The 21,272-nt window shown below is 38.5% G+C and overlaps 1 protein-coding gene across 1 annotated transcript in view; it reads right to left on the bottom strand.

Moving 5' to 3' along the window:
* Positions 1-21,041, bottom strand: part of LOC130912217 (alpha-1,3-mannosyl-glycoprotein 4-beta-N-acetylglucosaminyltransferase C-like) — a 43,880-nt gene extending 22,839 nt beyond the window's left edge. Inside the window, exon 1 of the mRNA XM_057830135.1 lies at positions 20,479-21,041. The gene's annotated coding sequence lies outside the window, so the exon portion shown is untranslated. The remainder of the gene's footprint in view (positions 1-20,478) is intronic.
* Positions 21,042-21,272: the final 231 nt, after the last annotated feature.

Here is a 21,272-nt window from a genome sequence, read left to right as displayed (position 1 = left end):
TGTGAAGCGATGAATTGCTCACAGGAAGACTCGAGACTATGAGTGGTCCAAAAAAACTTCTCCTGCAAAGGTTTGGACCATTTTTGTGAGCATTCATACAGGTCCCCAATCGGCTCATTGTTTTCATCATTTCAGCAACGACAGCTTTGAAAACCTACAACAATGCAACCTTGGTTTCACAAAGACATAAGTAGAAACGGGGGACTCCTACTGCCTGTTTGTTGAAGTGCGACATTTTTTTGTTGTTGCTGTTGGCCTGTCTTAAGTAGATGGGTTTGCTGACAGGTCGTCAATTCATGTGATTTTATTACTGTATCAATAGGTATTATGTAAATTCAAATGTCCCCAGCACCAAATAGGTCCTTTGCTCGTTTTTTTGGCCTGTCACAGGTTAAATATAAAGCCTATATATAAAACAATCCACCTGCCAGGCCCTACAGCATCAACATCAAGGTCTGCCTACTTGAAGAGGGAACAATAGCATCAAATAGCTGCTACTTTGATTATTATTTGATTACCTCATCAAATATTTTCATGCTGCTGTGATTTTTTTTTTCCAGGATGCTAAACATAAAAAAATTAAGCGGCGGAAACCCTCAACACGATTTAAAAAGCGTTGCAAGTCAGTCGCCACCCAGTTTCCCAAAATCAAGAGAGAGTGGGTCTAGTCATATGATGACACAAGTGATGCAAGTCCAGAGATGACGACTAACAGATCCTATGAGGCCTGCCAGATACTGAATTTCTTCCGTCTGCGACATCAGATGACGATGACTTAGGAGAAATAAATGCAGCAAATTTTGATGAAATGAAATCATAAACTAGTCATATATACAGTACACATTTTTAAAAGAAAAATCTAGTTACCTTCATATTTTAATAATAATGATTTATCTTTGTATAGAGAACACTTAATGCTACAGAAAAGAGTAAATACATATTTCCCTCTCTAAACTGCTTCTGAGTCTTTTGCATTATCATTTTTCAATGTTGCGCTTGTCCGTTGCTATCCTAACTTTGTGTTGCTTACTGAATTTATGTTATGTGATGTGTGCCACTGTTTGCTTTGTATAACTTAGCTTACTATGTTGTGTCACAATCTGACAGCAAAAGCTGATACTGATTCAACATAAATCTGCTATCACTTATTATTGTGGCCTATTAAAAATGGTTTCAGAATGTAATATAATTACAATAAATTGTATACCAATAGAATGCATTAAACAGTCAACAAAATATGTCAAATGTTGTTTACAATTTATGGTTTTATTTTTTAAATGTAATTCATGCCCATCAGTGCTTCAGCCTCCTCAAGTCAAGTTTTTACAATTTTGTGGAAAGGGAAGGCTTCCAAAAATGCTGGTGCAGACCATCTAGACCCATATCTCCTTCAATTAAGTGCTCATTTTATCAGTCCATATTTAGCTCACATTTTTAACCAAACCCTTCTTTCCGGCATCATCCCTACCCCTTGCAAAACTGCTACTGTAATCCCGCTACATAAAAATGGTGATATCTCTGACCTCAATAATTACCGTCCTATATCCAAGCTTCCGTTTTTATCCAAAATTCTTGAATCATTGATCAATTCGCAACTACGTTCTTTTATTGACTCATCTAACATACTTCAGCCGCAACAGTCTGGTTTTCGCCCAGGTCACAGTACAATTACAGCTACAGTTTCTGTCCTAAATAACATTGTCTCCTTTCTTGATAATAAACAGTTCTGTGCTGCTCTTTTCATTGATCTTTCAAAAGCATTCAATACCGTTGATCATAAAATTCTACTTCATAAACTGCAGGCCATAGGTTTAGATATTAATGCCCTCAACTGGTTTAAGTCCTACCTTACAGACAGAATTCAAACTGTTGCTGCTGACGGTGTTCAATCAAGTCCACTTACTATTATAAATGGGGTGCCGCAGGGGTCTGTCCTTGGACCACTCCTTTTTACGTTATACATTAATAATATTTTTCTTCCTAATCAATATTGTAATGTCCACTTTTTCGCTGATGATTGTATTCTATATGCGCCCGGTTCTTCCCCATCTCTAGCTCTGAGTCATTTACAGACTGCTTTTGATAGCCTACAAATATCTCTTCATAATCACAGATTAGTTTTAAATGCTGAAAAAACTAAATACATGGTTTTCTCCATTTCCACCATGACTGACAATAACTTACCCGGAATCAAATCCCTAAATGGTACTCAAATTACTCTCACTGATTCATACAAATACTTAGGAATTTGGATTGACAGTAATTTATCATTCAAAACTCATATTCATCATCTAATACTTACAATCAGCGTCGCTAGCAAAATGGGTCCAAAGAAGGCATTGACTGCCGAGGAGGGAGAAATCTCTTGACTTCTTATCAGAAGAGATATCAGTGATCAAGCTACAGCAAAAATCGATCCTGAACCTAGTGGAGGAAGTAAAGGCTCTCCGAATCCAGAATGCCGAGAAGGACCGCCGATTGGCGCAGTTGGAGTGCCGAGTGGCGGAGTTGGAGCAACACACACGGATTAACGATGTGATCGTAACTGGGCTCCGGATCCAGCCGTGGTCATACGCCCGGGCTGTGACCGATAGCGTTGGGGAGCCCAGCGAGCAGGATGTCGGATCCGTTGAGCAACAGGTGGCCAGCTTTTTCCAGTCCAAAGGGATTGAGGTGGACCGGAATACCATCGAGGCCTGCCACCCTCTACCCCGGAGAGCCGACAGCGACAAACGAGCTGTCATCATCAAGTTTGTCAATAGAAAGCACAAAACCGCACTGTTAAAACAAGGAAGGAAACTGAAGGGAACCGACGTGTTCATGAACGAGCATCTGACAAAACAAAACGCTGATATCGCAAGAAAAGCACGACTAATGAAAAAACAAGGGAAAATTCAACAAACATGGACATCGAACTGTAAAATATTCATCAAACTAAATGGGTCACCCGAAGAAGCTAAAACATTGGTCGTCAGGAGCATAGAGGAATTGGCCAGGTATGAATAAGCAACACAGACTTGTGAGGTATGAAAACACACACCATCATGACACATCCATCACCATCTAGAGACAATAGCGATGTATTCCAAAGGATTGATCAACATGGGGAACTAGAGCTCAGAACATTTCAACATATCGAACACAAATCATTCGAGCTGGAGCATGATATTGATCCGGACAATAATTTCTGTTTTAATACCAACATCAACTGCTGCTATTACACCGAGGAACAGTACAACTCTACCATTAAAATGAACAATAAATTATCAATAATACATCTCAATAGCAGAAGTATGTATGCTAACTTCAGTCATATAAGAGAGTATCTGAATCAATTTATAAAACCATTCAAAATAATTGCCATATCAGAAACATGGCTCAAAGCAGATAAAGGAATGGATTTTGAACTGGATGGTTATGAATTTAACTGTGTAAACCGAAAGAACAAGAGTGGAGGAGGTGTCGCTTTGTATGTGGATAAAAATCTGAACTACAAAGTTGTAGAAAACATGACAACTGTGGTTGATAACCTGTTGGAATGTATAACAATTGAATTAGATGATGAAAAAAGCAAGAATGTCATAATCAGCTGTATATATAGAGCACCTGGCTCTAGTATTGAAGCATTCAAGGATTGGATAGGAGAAATGTTTTTAAAAGCTATTCAGAAAATTGTGTTCATTTGTGGGGATTTCAATATTGATTTGCTCAATCCAAACAAGCACCAAGCGGTTGATGAATTTATCAATACCATGTACAGTTTGAGTTTGTATCCAAAAATCACCAGACCGAGCCGAATCACAACCAGCAGTGCTACTTTAATAGATAATATATTCTCCAATGACATTGAACTTAATACAGTAAGCGGACTGTTAATTAATGATATTAGTGACCACCTACCAGTTTTTACAGTTTATAACGGCACCCAGTTTAGAAATTTGCCAGCGCAAATTGTCAAATACAGGAGGGTGAGGACAGAGGAAACTCTGAACTCATTTAAAAAGGATTTATTAGAACAAAACTGGGGAAATGTATGCAATGGAAGTGACATAGACTGTGTATATGAAAGGTTTTTGAATATATTCACATCATTATATGATAAAAACTGTCCATTAAAACAGTACAGCAGAAAACAAAAGCCCAAAGATCGACCATGGTTCACGAAAGGATTACAGAACGCATGTAAGAAGAAGAATACACTGTATAGAGAATTCATAAAAGAAAGAACTACAGAGGCAGAAAATAAATACAAAAAATATAAAAATAAACTGACTAATATTATAAGGGTATGTATGAAAGAATATTATAGTAAAATTTTGTATAACAACAAAAACAATATTAAAGGAATATGGGATATATTGAATGGAATAATTAAAAATGGTAGTAAACAACAGTTATCCTCAATACTTTGTGGATAATGATATGAAGAAGAATATGGATGACATTGTCAGCAGCTTCAACACGTTCTTTGTAAATATTGGACATAATCTGGCAAAAAAAATTCCAAATGTAAGTTTATCTGATGAGTGGAATGACAACCTCATCAAAAGGAATCCCAGCTCAATGTTCCTTACAGCAGTTGTAGAACAAGAAATAATCGATACTGTAAATAATTGTAAATGCAAAACATCCACTGACTTAAATGACATTGACATGACAGTTGTGAAAAAGGTCATTGAGGGGATTTCAAAACCACTAACATACATCTGTAACTTATCATTTCAAACGGGTACATTTCCAAACAAAATGAAAATAGCAAAAGTAGTGCCATTATACAAGACTGGGAATAGACACCACTTCACAAATTACAGGCCTGTTTCTCTACTTCCACAATTTTCCAAAATTCTGGAAAAATTATTCAGCAAACGATTAGATAATTTCATCAGTAAATATAACTTACTTTTTGATGGTCAGTATGGATTTAGGGCAAACAGTTCAACATCACTAGCCTTAATAGAATTAGTTGAGGAGATCACTAACGCTCTTGACCACAAATTACATTCAGTTGGAATATTCATAGATCTACAGAAAGCATTTGACACTATTAACCATGACATTTTAATTAATAAACTTGAAAATTATGGGATCAGGGGGGTGGTACTACACTGGGTGAAGAGTTATTTAAGTAACAGGAAACAATTTGTGAAGTTGGGTGACTATGCATCATCATGCTTGGACATTGCTTGTGGCGTCCCACAGGGTTCAGTGTTAGGTCCAAAACTGTTCATTCTTTACATAAATGACATATACAAAGTTTCAAGCAAACTAAAATTAGTTTTATTTGCAGATGACACTAGTATCTTTTGCTCTGGGGGGGGACTTACATGAACTCCTGGGGAGGGTTTCTGAGGAGATTTGTAAACTGAAAGCATGGTTTGATAGAAACAAACCACATTAAACTTAAGTAAAACTAAATTTATGTTATTTAGCAGCCAAAATAAATATAGTCACGTACAGATACAGATAGATGGGGTGAATATTGAAAGGGTCCATGAAAATAGGTTTCTTGGCGTTGTGATTGATGACAAGGTTAATTGGAAAGCTCATATAAAACATATACAAAGTAAATTAGCAAGAAGCATTTCAGTACTGAATAAAGCAAAACACCTTCTTGATAATAAATCACTCCACATTCTTTACTGCTCTTTAATCCTGCCATATTTACACTACTGTGCAGAGGTCTGGGGTAATACTTATAAATGTACAATAAATTCACTATCCATTTTGCAAAAAAGAGCCATAAGAATAATACATAATGCTGGTTATAGGGATCATACTAATATATTATTTTTAGAATCCAGAACTTTAAAACTCACGGACTTGGTTCATTTTCAAACAGCTCAGCTCATGTATAAGGTTATCCACATGTTACTTCCTGGCAATATACAGAAGTTGTTTTCTAACAGAGAAGGTCATTACAGTTTGAGAGGGGAGCTTCACTTACAGCATCAGAGAGTGCGGACTACATTAAAAAGCTTTTGTGTTTCTGTTCGTGGAGTAAGGCTGTGGAATAAGTTAGATGAGGGGCTCAAGCAATGTCCAAGCATGACCCAGTTTAAGAAGTGGTACAAACACATGGTTTTCACAGGGTATAGGGAAGAGGAAGGGTTTTAATATAGGGGGTTTTCACATATCTGTTATTGGCTGGTACTTTTTATTTCATTTTATTTTTATTTTGTCTTGCATCTTATGTATATGGTTGCATTATTTCTTTGTTGATATGAGGCCTAATTAAATAAGGCGGACTGATATTATTGAGGAATAGAAAAGGGGGGTAGGTTTTAATAAGCATATGCTTCATCCTACTCCTTTTTGGACACAATGAATAAATTCTAATATTTATTATTGTTATTGTCTTAAATATTGCTGCTGTTATCTCAAGTATTATAATTGGTTTGTATTTTTTGTTTGTTTTGTTTGTTTGTTTATTACTTTTATTTTCTCATGTCCAAAATAAAGCATTCTCATTCTCATTCTCATAATCCGTAAACTTAAATTTAAACTTAGCTTCCTGTTTAGAATCAAAGGCTGTCTGTCAACTTCCAACCGAAAAACCATTGTATTATCTTCTTTTGTTTCTGTACTTGATTATGGGGACATCCTGTACTGTCATGCAGCTCCATCAACTCTTCAACAGTTAAACCCGGTCTATCACAGTGCACTACGTTTCATCACCAATGACAATTTCCACACTCATCATTGTACCCTTTATCAAAACGTTGGTTGGTCCTCACTACAATCAAGAAGAAATACCCATATCATGTTATTCATCCATAAGGCTTTACTGTGCAAACTTCCGAACTACCTCACATCTCTCCTGTCATTCAAATCCAGTAACTACATAACACGATCATCCAACTACTTAACCCTAAACATTCCACTCACTCGCACTAATGTTGGCAGAACTGGTTTTAGCTACTATGCTCCTCTTAAATGGAATGAATTGCAAACTACTCTTAAACTACAGTCAATCATTGATCTTGGTGATTTTAAATCTCTTTTGTCTGATGTTTTTACTGATTATTGTAACTGTTTCCGTTAGTGTATTTTGTGTTGTTTGATATTTGCGAATGTTTCTTTGTACTCAGGCCTCTCTTGTATAAGAGATATTAATCTCAATGAGACTGCCTGATAAAATAAAGATAAAATAAAATAAATTTTTAAAAAAGTCTGGGATCTCCTGACGACACAGGCATACTCTTGGAAGGGTAATTACTTGAAGGTTTACAGCAACACCTGGAAAATAAAATCGTTTTGTCATTTATTTTGAAAAATCAATAACATATATCATTTATTTAGCCACATTTGGGCTAGCTTTACCATCTTTAGATCGGTAGGAGCTATCCCATAACCTAATATCCAGTTTTAGCTATGTGGAGAGCATGGAAAATATACAGTGCCTTGCAAAAGTATTCGGCCCCCTTGAACCTTGCAACCTTTCGCCACATTTCAGGCTTCAAACATAAAGATATAAAATTTTAATTTTTTGTCAAGAATCAACAACAAGTGGGACACAATCGTGAAGTGGAACAAAATTTATTGGATAATTTAAACTTTTTTAACAAATAAAAAACTGAAAAGTGGGGCGTGCAATATTATTCGGCCCCCTTGCGTTAATACTTTGTAGCGCCACCTTTTGTTCCAATTACAGCTGCAAGTCGCTTGGGGTATGTTTCTATCATCCAATTACAGCTGCAAGTCGCTTGGGGTATGTTTCTATCAGTTTTGCACATCGAGAGACTGACATTCTTGCCCATTCTTCCTTGCAAAACAGCTCGAGCTCAGTGAGGTTGGATGGAGAGTGTTTGTGAACAGCAGTCTTCAGCTCTTTCCACAGATTCTCGATTGGATTCAGGTCTGGACTTTGACTTGGCCATTCTAACACCTGGATACGTTTATTTTTGAACCATTCCATTGTAGATTTGGCTTTATGTTTTGGATCATTGTCCTGTTGGAAGATAAATCTCCGTCCCAGTCTCAGGTCTTGTGCAGATACCAACAGGTTTTCTTCCAGAATGTTCCTGTATTTGGCTGCATCCATCTTCCCGTCAATTTTAACCATCTTCCCTGTCTCTGCTGAAGAAAAGCAGGCCCAAACCATGATGCTGCCACCACCATGTTTGACAGTGGGGATGGTGTGTTCAGAGTGATGAGCTGTGTTGCTTTTACGCCAAACATATCGTTTTGCATTGTGGCCAAAAAGTTCAATTTTGGTTTCATCTGACCAGAGCACCTTCTTCCACATGTTTGGTGTGTCTCCCAGGTGGCTTGTGGCAAACTTTAAACGAGAATTTTTATGGATATCTTTGAGAAATGGCTTTCTTCTTGCCACTCTTCCATAAAGGCCAGATTTGTGCAGTGTACGACTGATTGTTGTCCTATGGACAGACTCTCCCACCTCAGCTGTAGATCTCTGCAGTTCATCCAGAGTGATCATGGGCCTCTTGGCTGCATCTCTGATCAGTTTTCTCCTTGTTTGAGAAGAAAGTTTGGAAGGACGGCCGGGTCTTGATAGATTTGCAGTGGTCTGATGCTCCTTCCATTTCAATATGATGGCTTGCACAGTGCTCCTTGAGATGTTTAAAGCTTGGGAAATCTTTTTGTATCCAAATCCGGCTTTAAACTTCTCCACAACAGCATCTCGGACCTGCCTGGTGTGTTCCTTGGTTTTCATAATGCTCTCTGCACTTTAAACAGAACCCTGAGACTATCACAGAGCAGGTGCATTTATACGGAGACTTGATTACACACATTTGGATTCTATTTATCATCATCGGTCATTTAGGACAACATTGGATCATTCAGAGATCCTCACTGAACTTCTGGAGTGAGTTTGCTGCACTGAAAGTAAAGGGGCCGAATAATACTGCACGCCCCACTTTTCAGTTTTTTATTTGTTAAAAAAGTTTAAATTATCCAATAAATGTTGTTCCACTTCACGATTGTGTCCCACTTGTTGTTGATTCTTGACAAAAAAATAAAATTTCATATTTTTATGTTTGAAGCCTGAAATATGGCGAAAGGTTGCAAGATTCAAGGGGGCCAAATACTTTTGCAAGGCACTGTATACAATCACGTAATCGCATTCTCTCAAATACAAAAATCACGATGTTGGACTTAGGCTTACCACTCTCCCGTTCGTGAAGTGTCGAGCTGTCAATTGGCGTCATGACGACATCTGCTGTGTCAAGTAAATCGTCGTCATCTGACGCCTCAGGTTTAAACATGTAGGGATTAATTGTAGATCATCTTTCCTGGGAGCCTTTGTCATCGGTAGCGTCACGAAAGAGCGATCCCGAATGGTTACCTTTGGTGGAAATATCACTGATATAGTTGTTGCTGCTATGCTAGCTGTGGATACTAGTCTTGTGTGGCGTCGGGGAATTTACGTCACACTTCCGGGTTTGGGAAGGGACATTTAACGGAGTGCAAAAAAACTAAAAAACGCAAATTATCCTTGCAATTACGTGTTGATAATGTCATGGTTGTTTTGACGAACTCGTCCAAAGTTTATATTTGTAAAATTACACTAAAATCCGGAAAGGTCTTCAGTTGCCCTTTAAAGGCTGGTGCGACTTATACTCAGGTGCGATTTACAGTCCGAAAAATACGGTACTTAAATATCTGCAGAATTGCAAGGGGTGTACTCACTTTTGTGATACACTGTAGGTGTCAGGGTGAATACAGTGCAAAGTGAAAAGTGCGTGAGTTAAGAGGCAGGCTCCAGCACGTGTGGCCCCGTCCGCCAGAACCACCGGCCGTAGGGCGTGAGAAGCATCCGGGCCCGGGGATATACGCCAATTAAGAAAAAGTCAAATTGCCGCTCACTCTCACTGGATTGAGATCTGGTGACTGTGGAGGCCATTTGAGTACAGTGAACTCATTGTCATGTTCAAGAAACTAGTCTGAGATGATTCCAGCTTTATGACATGGCGCATTATCCTGCTGAAAGTAGCCATCAGAAGTTGGGTACATTGTGGTCATAAAGGGATGGACATGGTCAGCAACAATACTCAGGTAGACTGTGGCGTTCCAACGATGCTCAATTGGTACCAAGGGGCCAAAAGAGTGCCAAGGAAATATTCCCCACACCAATACACCACCACCACCAGCCTGAACCGTTGATACAAGGCAGGATGGATCCATGCTTTCATGTTGTTGACGCCAAATTCTGACCCTACCATCCGAATGTCGCAGCAGAAATCAAGACTCATCAGACCAGGCAACGTTTTTCCAATCTTCTATTGTCCAATTTCGATGAGCTTGTGCAAATTGTAGCCTCATTTTCCTGTTCTTAGCTGAAAGGAGTGGCACCCGGCGTGGTCTTCTGCTGCTGTAGCCCATCTGCCTCAAAGTTCGACGTACTGTGCGTTCAGAGATGCTCTTCTGCCTACCTTGGTTGTAACGGGTGGTTATTTGAGTCACTGTTGCCTTTCTATCAGCTCGAACCAGTCTGGCCATTCTCCTCTGATCTCTGGCATCAACAAGGCATTTCCGCCCACAGAACTGCCGCTCACTGGATATTTTTTCTTTTTCGGACCATTCTCTGTAAACCCTAGAGATGGTTGTGCGTGAAAATCCCAGTAGATCAGCATTTCTGAAATACTCAGACCAGACCTTCTGGCACCAACAACCATGCCACGTTCAAAGTCACTCAAATCACCTTTCTTCCCCATACTGATGCTCGGTTTGAACTGCAGGAGATTGTCTTAAACCATGTCTACATGCCTAAATGCACTGAATTGCCGCCATGTGATTGGCTGATTAGAAATTAAGTGTTAACGAGCAGTTGGACAGGTGTACCTCAAAGGTGTATATCAACGTATGAATACATTTTTGTTGTTGTTGTTGTTTTTATGGCATTCCTTCACAGGCAAGAAAGAATCCTTATTCTACATTCATCATTCTAGCAACTGTTTCCCATTGTTGTTCATAGCGGTCCAATTTATTTGTCTGCTTTGCAGATATTTTCTCTAATGTTATATGTTCAATGATTAGATTTAGCCATTGGCTCGTGGTAATGTCTTGTTTGTTTTTCCAATTTAGCAACATTGTTTTTTTGGCTATCTTTAAACTTGCCAATAGTGGACAGCCTTGATTATTTGAGATTTTCACCGTATTCAAATCGCCAAGCAGACTTCAGAGACAATGGAATCCTGCAGTTCAAAATGAGTGAGAGTTTCTTTGTTACCTGCAACCAGAACTGCCGTACAGGTTTATATTGCCAAAGGGCATGCAAGTATGTATCTGGAGTATCGTCGTTACAGTTTGTACATTTATCGGATTGGGAAAACCCCGTTTTGCACATATTTGACTGAGTAATATGCCAACTGTGAAATAGTTGAAGATTTTTATTCTTAGTCATTGTAAATATCTTTTGACAAATGTGAGACCAGTAATTATTATCTAATGTTACCAAAAGGTTGTTACTCCATTTTTCGATTGGTAGACAGGTATTGTTGTTACATGAGAATGCTTCATAAACTTTTAAAAGTATTTGTTGTTGTTGTTGAGGATGGATGTTTATTACTTTATTTACAAAAGGAGGTGGCTCTAATGTACCCGAAAGTAATGGGAATTTTCTTTTGATGGCTGCCCTGATTTTATTGAAGAAAATTAGCTCTGATTTGGAAATCTTGTAGTATTTTTTAATGACATAAATATATTATCTTTAAACAAATGCTGTAACTGGTTTATTCCCCTTTTCTCCCATGTGCTAAAATAAATAGGAATTTTATTAATGCCATTTTATTAACTTCAAGTCGATCCGGTAAATTGGTTTCACACGTAGGGGCTACCTGTTTAAATCCCGCGATTTTCCTGGTATTTCGGTGTGTGTGAAAAGGGCTTATGAGTGTCATAATTATTGCTGATTCCCAGGGTTACAAATTAGGGCTGTCAAAATTATCGCGTTCATGCACAGTAATTAATTTAACGCATGCACGGAACGACCCACTCACGCATTGCCGCGAATAGATTACAATGGCACCATTTTATGTATATTGAGAGCTAAGAGGCAGAGTCAAGCGAGTGGAGTGGACACAGGCATTCATTGGAGCCGCGCTATTTATTGGTATAAGCTTTGCATATCTTCCACAACAATTATATCTATTGTGGCGTGCGATGTGGGGAAGAATGACAGGAGATAGTCTTTTTCTTAACACCCTGTATTGTACGCAACGCAGAGAAGATATACCATTTGCAGCCACCACTGACAGTCATGGTTGCCCAACTTCCCATCATGCATTTGGGCAGTTAAGAACAGTTAAGTTGCTACAGTATCATTTAGCCAAACCACAACAACAAAAATATTCCCATCTCTCAAAAAAAAAAAATGTACACAGAAAGAAAAGCGCTCAATGCAAAGAGAACTGGCATTCCCAATCAAAATAGCTATGCAAAATAATACTCAGATTCGGTCAAACTATTCAAACATTTCGTTGAGCTCAACAAATACACTAGATGGCAATATTTACTCACAATATACAAACTATCAAAATTAATATAACTTGTACTTAGGGTTGATCCGATCATGTTTTTTTGCTCCCGATCCCGATCATTTTAGCTTGAGTGTCTGCTGATCCCGATATTTCCCGATCCGATTGCTTTTTTTTTTGCTCCTGATTCAATTCCAATCATTCCCGATAATTTTTCCCGATCATATACATTTTGGCAATGCATTAAGAAAAAAATGAATAAAACTCAGACAAATATATACATTCAACATACAGTACATAAGTACTGTATTTGTTTATTATGACAATAAATCCTCAAGATAGCACTTACATTATTAACATTCTTTCTGTGAGAGGGATCCACAGATAGAAAGACTTGTAATTCTTCAAGGATAAATGTGACTTTGTATATTGTGACTAAATATTGCCATCTAGTGTATTTGTTGAGCTTTAAGTAAATGATACTGTAGCCATTTAACTGTTCTGCCCAAATGCATGATGGGAAGTGCAACCATGACTGTGCGTAGTGGCACCAATTGATATATCTTCTCTGCGTTGGGAAATAATATAGGGGTGTTTAAAAAAAAAGATCAACCACTACCTTTCTTGCCCACATTGCTTCTCACAATATTTCTAATAGTTGAGAGATGGATTTCAAGGCTTTAGCCAACTAAAAAAAGGCTCTAAAGACTGCCAAAATTCTCTCTACTCATTTTACGCTGCCTTTTACTTCTATATATCGATAAAACAGCGCCATTATAGATTGAACGCGACAATGGGTGAGTGGGTCGTGCAGCGCATGCGATAATTGCGGTAAATATATTAACGTGATTAGTTTTTTAAAAAATTAATTACCCCCATTAACGCGATAAATTTGATGGCCCTAGTTTAAGCCAAAACTAAAGACTGTGGATGAGTGTAAGACATTTTAACGACGCGACAATGCGTGAGTGGGTCGTGCAGCGCATGCGGTAATTGCGGTAAATATATTAACGTGATTAATTTCAAAAAAATTAATTACCGCCATTAACGCGATAAATTTGATGGCCCTAGTTTAAGCCAAAACTAAAGACTGTGGATGAGTGTAAGACATTTTGTCTGTAACGTTAAATACAATTAGAAAATGATTCAATTAAAAAATATATATATATTATATATATATTATATATCTATATATTATATATGTATATATTAAAAAGATTTTTTTGCCGATTCCAATACTTTGAAAATGACGTGATCGGACTCACATTTATCTTTTAAGAATTACAAGTCTTTCTATCCTTGGATCCCTTTCACGGAAAGAATGTTTACAATGTTAATGCCATCTTGTGTATTTATTGTTATAATAAACAAATACTGTACTTATGTACAGTATGTTGAATGTATACATCCGTCTTATCTTTCCATTCCAACAATAATTTACAGAAAAATATGGCATATTTTAAAGATGGTTTCAATTGCGATTAAAACTTTTAATCGTTTGACAGACCTAGTACGAATACTTATGAACCCCAGTAAATTACAAATTATTTTTTTTAAATCATACAATGCGATTTTTTTTTTTTTTTTTTCAAAATTAAGTCTCAAAGACTGGAAATGCATCTATATGTGAAATTTCAGACCTCTAAGTGGGTGAACTTGCAAAATCACAAGGGGTGCAAATACTTCTGCTCCTTTCTGTATGTATGTGATAATTGTTGTGATAAGTGTTTATTTTTTTTTAAAGCATCCATCGATTTTGCTGTAGTCACCATTTCCTAAACTGTTATTAACATCGCAGCATTGTAAAAAATAAACATGCGAAAAATAAATAATGTAATAAAATAAAGAAGTAGATAAGTAGATGAATAAAACTAATAGAATGAGTAAAGAAATTAATAGATAATAATACAAATAGACCAAGTAAGTAAATAAATAAAGTAAAATGGAAGAAAAATTAAAAGGGTGGAGTGAGGCAGAGTACATTACTCTCCTTAACTTTCACTCCAGACGGAGTTGTGGGATCAGCATGAAAATAATAGACTGGCTAAACTAGTTTTTGAAGAAAACTGCCAAACAAAAACAGCCCAAAGCTTCCCACTAATTCTTGGGAATTATGACAAATATCAAAACAAGCCTTATTCTGTATATTAGGTGAAGTTCAACTACTGATCAGAAAACTATTGAGGAAGGAGCTGCAACATGGTTCACACAACTTAAACAATTAACAGCTGGAGCAGAATTATCTTTAAGAGAATTTTTAAGCCTGCCTCCCTGGAGACTGTCTGAAATTGAGAGAGCCGCAGACATGAGTTTGAACGAGGATGTGGATTTTTCACAGCCATACAAATAAAAGGCTCAGTACATTCTCATTTAAATATCACCAATATTGAGGGGGAAATAGTCTTTTCGAGAACGTTTCGATTTTTATTTAGAATAGTTAAGCTACTTCTGTTTCGTAATTTTTGCACATTGACAAAACTGAATTTTGTCTGTTTTATGGTTTTGTTTTAGTTTTTGAATTTGTTAGAAGTTGATTTGCAGGTGCAGAATTGACCTATCACTAGTTTATTGAAGTAAGTTTTTAGAAGATAAGGTTAAGTTAATGACACAGTAAATGGGTATTGATTGATCCATACAGTCTATTCATGGGTTAGAGCAGTACGTCTCAAATAGTGGTGCGCCCCCAAGGGGACAAAGAGCGATGCCGGGGTTGGCGCATGTGACCTCAGGGAACATACTTTTTTGCCGTACTAGAATAAAGTGCAATTGCACATCCACTCTGGGTTGCAGTGGCGCGCTCATTTTAAGAGTTTGCGCAATATTTTTTAACCAAACAAGAGCACACAGCAAAGAGCACTGGAGATATGAATGGTAAATGGTGTTACAAGAGCTAAGACGAGGAAATATGACGAAACGTATGTCGCGTTTGGCTGTGACTTTTAATACAGTGGCAAATGAGGAAAGCCCAGTCTGCATACCTGTCAAGCTGTGCGGTTTCGGCGTAATTTGTACAAGTGAGCACAGATTTTTAAATGTGTATGTTCAAAATCTGTACGTTTTTCAAGCATTACGGTTTTTTTTCTCCGTTCGAAAAACGTTAGTTGAATGACGCGTGAAAAGTCGGACACGGAGAAGGAAGAGTGTTTGTTGTGACGCTGTAGCAAACGCGATGCTAGGCTAGGTGGCTGCAATATTTCCTGACTGTAGCCGACAGCCTACAATCTACGCCTTGATATCACATGCATATAGAACTACATGCGAAATGACAGACTTGATTGCGTTAGTAAAGAACCACCATTTTAAAGCAGTAGACTTCTCAGAAACTTTTTTATCTAAAATGCTGCTAAATCAACAAAATCTTGAATTTATCTTTAAATGATGAAACAGTTTTAAAACGTTCACATGTCAAAAGTAGACAGAAGGGAACTAATGCAAAAACGGGAGCAATTTTAACAACTTTAACGGTTGATTCACAATATTAAATGACTTCCAAACATAGAAAAGGTTACTATGTTTTTTTTGTTTTTTTAAATGAAGAAAAAAAAACATGAAGGGTAACACCAGTTACTTTGCCAAGTAACTAATTACACTTACATTCAGGTAACTGAGTTACTAACTCAATTACTTTTTGGGAGAAGTAATTAGTAACTGTAATTAACACATTTTTAAAAGTAAGATTAACAACACTTTTTTTTTCAACATTTATTTAAATAAAAATGCACGTTGATACGACGCACATAAAGGCAACTTCCATTTTTAAAAAATCGTTACAAAGTTGTATAGACTTACAATCCGCTAGCTTGTTGTTTCTTGATGTCTTCGAAAATTACACTTGGGTGACGGCGCTTCAAGTGATCGTTCATAACCGACGTGCTACCGTGGTATGCGAGATCAGCTTAGCAAAGAGTACACACAGTGGCACCCTCCATATTTTTCTTGAAATAATTCCAGGCTCGGGCTATTCTGGTCCGCTTTTTTGGCTTTATGCCGCTTTCACCATGTTACCAATTCTGCCCTTTTTGGTAATTGGATGTGTTTTCAACTCCTCGCCGTAGTGAGGAGTGAACCGGAGATTCGCTTGGCTCGTTGTCGCCACTTCATCCGATTTCCTCCTCAGGAAGGCGGTGGCGAGCATAAAAACACCGAGAGGCGTCAGATGGCTTTTTGTGGATACTTTTATTAACCAAAACAAAAACGTAGGGGATGCAGCCACTTAACTCCGCGCTACCCGGGCATTCCCAACTCACCTATATCTCGCTCCCTCTCTCTCGCTCACCCACTGTCTTCCTCTGTGCTCAGTCTGACAATGTCGGTCACACTGAGAATAACAGCGGCCCCCTTGGGGGTGCCAGTAAAAACCGCTTGAATCGCGAGCGCCCGCCATCCTAAACTTTATCCGCATGTTTTTTTTTTTAACGCATCGACGGTATGTTTTGCGCGTCGACGCATTTAGGTCATCGATGTCGTCGACAACGTTAACTAGTCAGGACAGCTCTAATATATATGGCGGAAAACACAGACTAGACAGAAAAAGCAGTTTCTGCTATTGCACCAGTCTTTAAACTGCTGTATTTTTAGCCAAAACAACTGTTGTGTTTGCTAGAACAATATGTCTATATGCTGCCCTAGCAGATTCATTGTGCATTAAAGTGCGTACGACACAAGAAAAAAAGTCTTAAATAGGATTATTATGTGAATTAATCATATTTTGAGACGATTCGACTATATACAACAATTTAGCAAAGCGCAGATGACGAGAAATTTGTCTTTTAATCCGCCGGTTAGCCACGCCTACCATTATAGGGCTCTAGCGTCCCCAACAGGTGGATGACGTCAGCGGAGTCACAATTTCATCTGATTTAGTATGCAGCCCACTGAGTGACAATTATTCACAACGACGAAAACACGACGAAGAGAGTCGTAAAATGTCATTGTTTCAGTCTCTCTACTCCAATATTTTTACAGGATATCCTTTTTCTATGCAAGTATTTTTCCCCAATAGCTAAATAAATGGCATGGTCATGACAAATAACAGTCTTGTGCTAAATGGAATATGAAATAATAAAAATCCATTTATTCAAGACGACATGGCAAATTTACTCCATAATGGTCAAAACTGTCGACTTCACCTTTAGTGTCGCACCTCCCGAACGATATTTTATCCCACCTAAATCGGGTTTATGTCATTTCCCTTCCCCTGCTTCGGAGAATGTAAACAAACCAAGAGGTTTGACAGCTAGCCGACACACTAACCCGAACCGAGTGATGTTTCAAAGTCTTCGAAGCGGAAAATCACACATAACTAGCCCGGATTATTTCACATGACGACTGGGTTGTCGATTGTCTTCACCGATCTGCAAACCGCCTGGCGGAGAGCAATTTACAGCTCGTCCCCCTGCTAATATGGACAGAAGAGCTCGCCGAGGAAGCAGCTGGACAATGACCGCTGAACATTTACATGCCAATGATCCATGATCAAACGTAAGTAGTCCTTTATTTAAAGAAAGTTTGAAGTGTTTACTTTGTAATCGCTGTATTCGCGGCTATTTTTAACTCAACGTTACAATTTCTGATTGGTCGGAAAATTTGACAGAACACCGAGCACATGAGCACAATAAGCCGAATATAGTGCTCTCCCGGTGGGTGGATGTGCGACAAGCCGCCGGTGTTGTGCAGAAAAATAGCCGCCCCGCATGCATGTCAGCCACAAAATGCAAGCCACCTACATATTAAAATGATCCCAGTATTTGACATAATACAAAACACGATGTTTACTCACTTCCTCGTAAGTCCCATGGTCCCACAGTAGTAGGGCTTGTTTTGGCCACTATCCACTGGTGAATGGGAACCTTTTGAAACCCCAGAAAGGCGCACACGCCTCTCCCTCGTAGAGCAAGATTTTTTTGCAGCCGTTTGGCTGGCGTGAAGCGAAAAATAAACGTATTAATCCGCAAAATCAGCTGATTCAGTCCTTCTTATACAACAGTACGGAGCGAAACTCACACAAAAATACACACGGTCCCAGGCTTCAACTGGGACCGTGTGCTTTGGTCAGATGAGACCAAGATTGAGCTTTTTGGCAACAAACACTAAGTGGGTCTGGCGTGCCACGAAAGATGCGCATGCTGAAAAGCACCTCATACCCACTGTGAAGTATGGGGGTGGGTCAGTGATGCTGTGGGGCTGTTTCACTTCCAAAGGCCCTGAGAACCTTGTTAGGGTGCATGGGATCATGAATGCCTTGAAATACCAGGACATTTTAAATCAAAATCTGTTGCCCTCTGCCCGAAAGCTGAAGATGGGTCGTCACTGTGTCTTTCAGCAAGACAATGACCCCAAACATATGGCCAAATCTACACAGAAATGGTTCACTAGACACAAAATCAAGCTCCTCCCATGGCCATCTCAGTCCCCAGACCTTGTTTGTTGGCAAAAGGGGGTTGTACAAAGTATTAACATCAGGGGTGCTAATAATTGTGACACACATTATTTGATGTCAAATAATTTTTTCTTTATGTGGGATTTTTTACCCACTGAATGAATGCACTTGTATTGAAGGTTGGATTTTTCTCTTTTTTTCCATTAAGGTCCCATATTATTTGAATTTAAAAAATAATATTAAGCTAAAAACCACATCTTTTTCAGGGGTGCCAATAATTATGGAGGGCACTGTAGGAAAGTCAATTTCATGCAATGACACTTTTCGGCCACCAGGGGGGCCTGGCCTCCCCTTAAAATCCGTTTATGGTCAATTCTATCCTTACAACATATGGGAACACAATCTAAGTTACCAATATAACCAGGGGTGCACATAAGTGGTCCGCATGCGCGCATGCGTACTGGACGTAGACAAACGCGCTGGCCCTCAACGGCTTCCATATGCTTTTGCGTACCGATGGCTGACCACTGTATTTGCGGTGGACACAAGAAAATCACTTCTCAAAATGTCAAAGAGGCAGGCCCCACTGAGTAATTATTTCCGTGTTCCCCCACCCCCGTCAAAAGACAGACAGACGACAGAGGCGTCACCGGAGCTACCGGAAAAAAGGACTTTTTGCTGAAAAGTGGCTGCAGGAGGTTGCATGGCTAGAAGCAAATGATGCTCGCACGGAAATGTGGTACAAAATTTGCTGTGAGAATCCCAATGTCGCTGATAAGAGCAGCGCATTTTATGTAGGGTCAAAGAATTTTAGCCCTCCAAACTTTGAAAACCATGAAAAAAACAGAGCATGTGGCAATTAAGCAAACTATCGATGTCAGACAGGACCCCACTCGCCCTATGGACAAGTGGCGGAATAGGGCGGAATAAAGGTAATGAACAGCGACATGCACTGACAAACGTGTTTTTGCTCGCATTTTACAAAGCTAAACATGCACGTTCAATGAGGTCTTATGAGGAGGACATCCCACTTTTACAAAGGCTTGGAGTCAATGTGGGAGCCGCATAATGCCCTTTATTGTGAATTCATGCTTTTATGTTTATTTCTTTACATTTCACTTCAAAGTAATGGCAATTTTGTTGTGCCAGTTGATAATCAAGCATCAATTGTTAATATAAATAATCAAAGGTAATTGGCTCTAAGTAAAGCTTGTCATAATTTTATCGCATCAGGCGGGTCGGCTCTCAAGCTCAATGAGGACCAAGTCACATCTCCAGGTCCTCCTCTGACAACCAGCCCTGCCTATATAACTGAATTCATTCTATAATGCAAATACTCTTAAGATTGCCTAAAAGTTGGTGGGGACAATTTGAGCATCCTGAAAAATTGGTAGTATTATGCCCCTACCATCCTTATGCAAACCAACACCGTTGGGATTTAGATTTAAATGAAATAGGTGTAACACTTTATAGAAATAAATATTAAAGTTGCTAAATAGTGTTGTAAATGGGGGGGGAAAAGGCATTAAAATTTTCACAACACATGTTAAAGTTTGGTGCCAAATGTGACAAAATATTTTCAATATTTTCAGCATGTCCTGCTTTACAAACACCGCCAAATAAGCATAAGTAAGCATTTGCAACAAAGTTTAAGTGTCTTACCAGCTGTCAGAGTTTGTTTGTCGGTATCCAAATCCGCCCCAGTTCCAGGAACGAAGGTGCGCGATCCGAACTTAGATGTGCGTGGTGAACACGGTCACTTGTCTTATTAAGGCAGAGTTATATTTCCGCGTCAGACCTGCGCCGTCAAGGAAGACCCGATTTACGACTCTGCGCCGTAGCCTGACGCGGTCCTACTGATCTTTCAAACCCGAGCGTCAGCCTAGTGTCACGTCAACGCGTATGACTGCCAACTTTTTATCACTTTATGTCGCATTTTTGGTTGGTGCGCTTCATCATTTATTGTGTACATATGTTTGCTGTGAGTCTGTGACTTATTTACGTGTCACACTTCAAGTATATGACGAATAAAGCACAGCTTTGGTGTCAAAAGGGTTGATTTGATCTTTAACATTTTCAATAAAAGACTGTTCACACACGATACATCAGTGCGTCGGTGCTTTTTATGATAACGTTAAAATCAAGGGAAGTTCCATAGACGCCAGAAATCTGCTATGGCTTCCCACTTATGGGGTGAGATTTGTCTCAAAAATATTCTCACAAAGACATCCGTGATTCACACAAATCTTTTGTAGATGCACATATACTGTATATCCAAGATTTTTATGGAGACAGATTTGTGTCTTTATTATTCAATCCAAAAAAAAGTTGCTTCAATCAAAATATTTATTTTCAATCAAAGAAAAATGTGTTTTAATGCAAAAATAAATTTGAAACCCCCAAAAATGTATTTGGAACCCATTTTTCTTTGATTGAATTATTTAAGTCAAGTTTTT

This window comes from Corythoichthys intestinalis, chromosome 2 (assembly GCF_030265065.1).
Source record: "Corythoichthys intestinalis isolate RoL2023-P3 chromosome 2, ASM3026506v1, whole genome shotgun sequence".
In the NCBI taxonomy this organism is placed as follows: Eukaryota; Metazoa; Chordata; class Actinopteri; order Syngnathiformes; family Syngnathidae; genus Corythoichthys; species Corythoichthys intestinalis.
The sequence above is the reverse complement of the archived record's forward strand: the minus strand, read 5'-3'. Positions and strand labels throughout refer to the sequence as shown.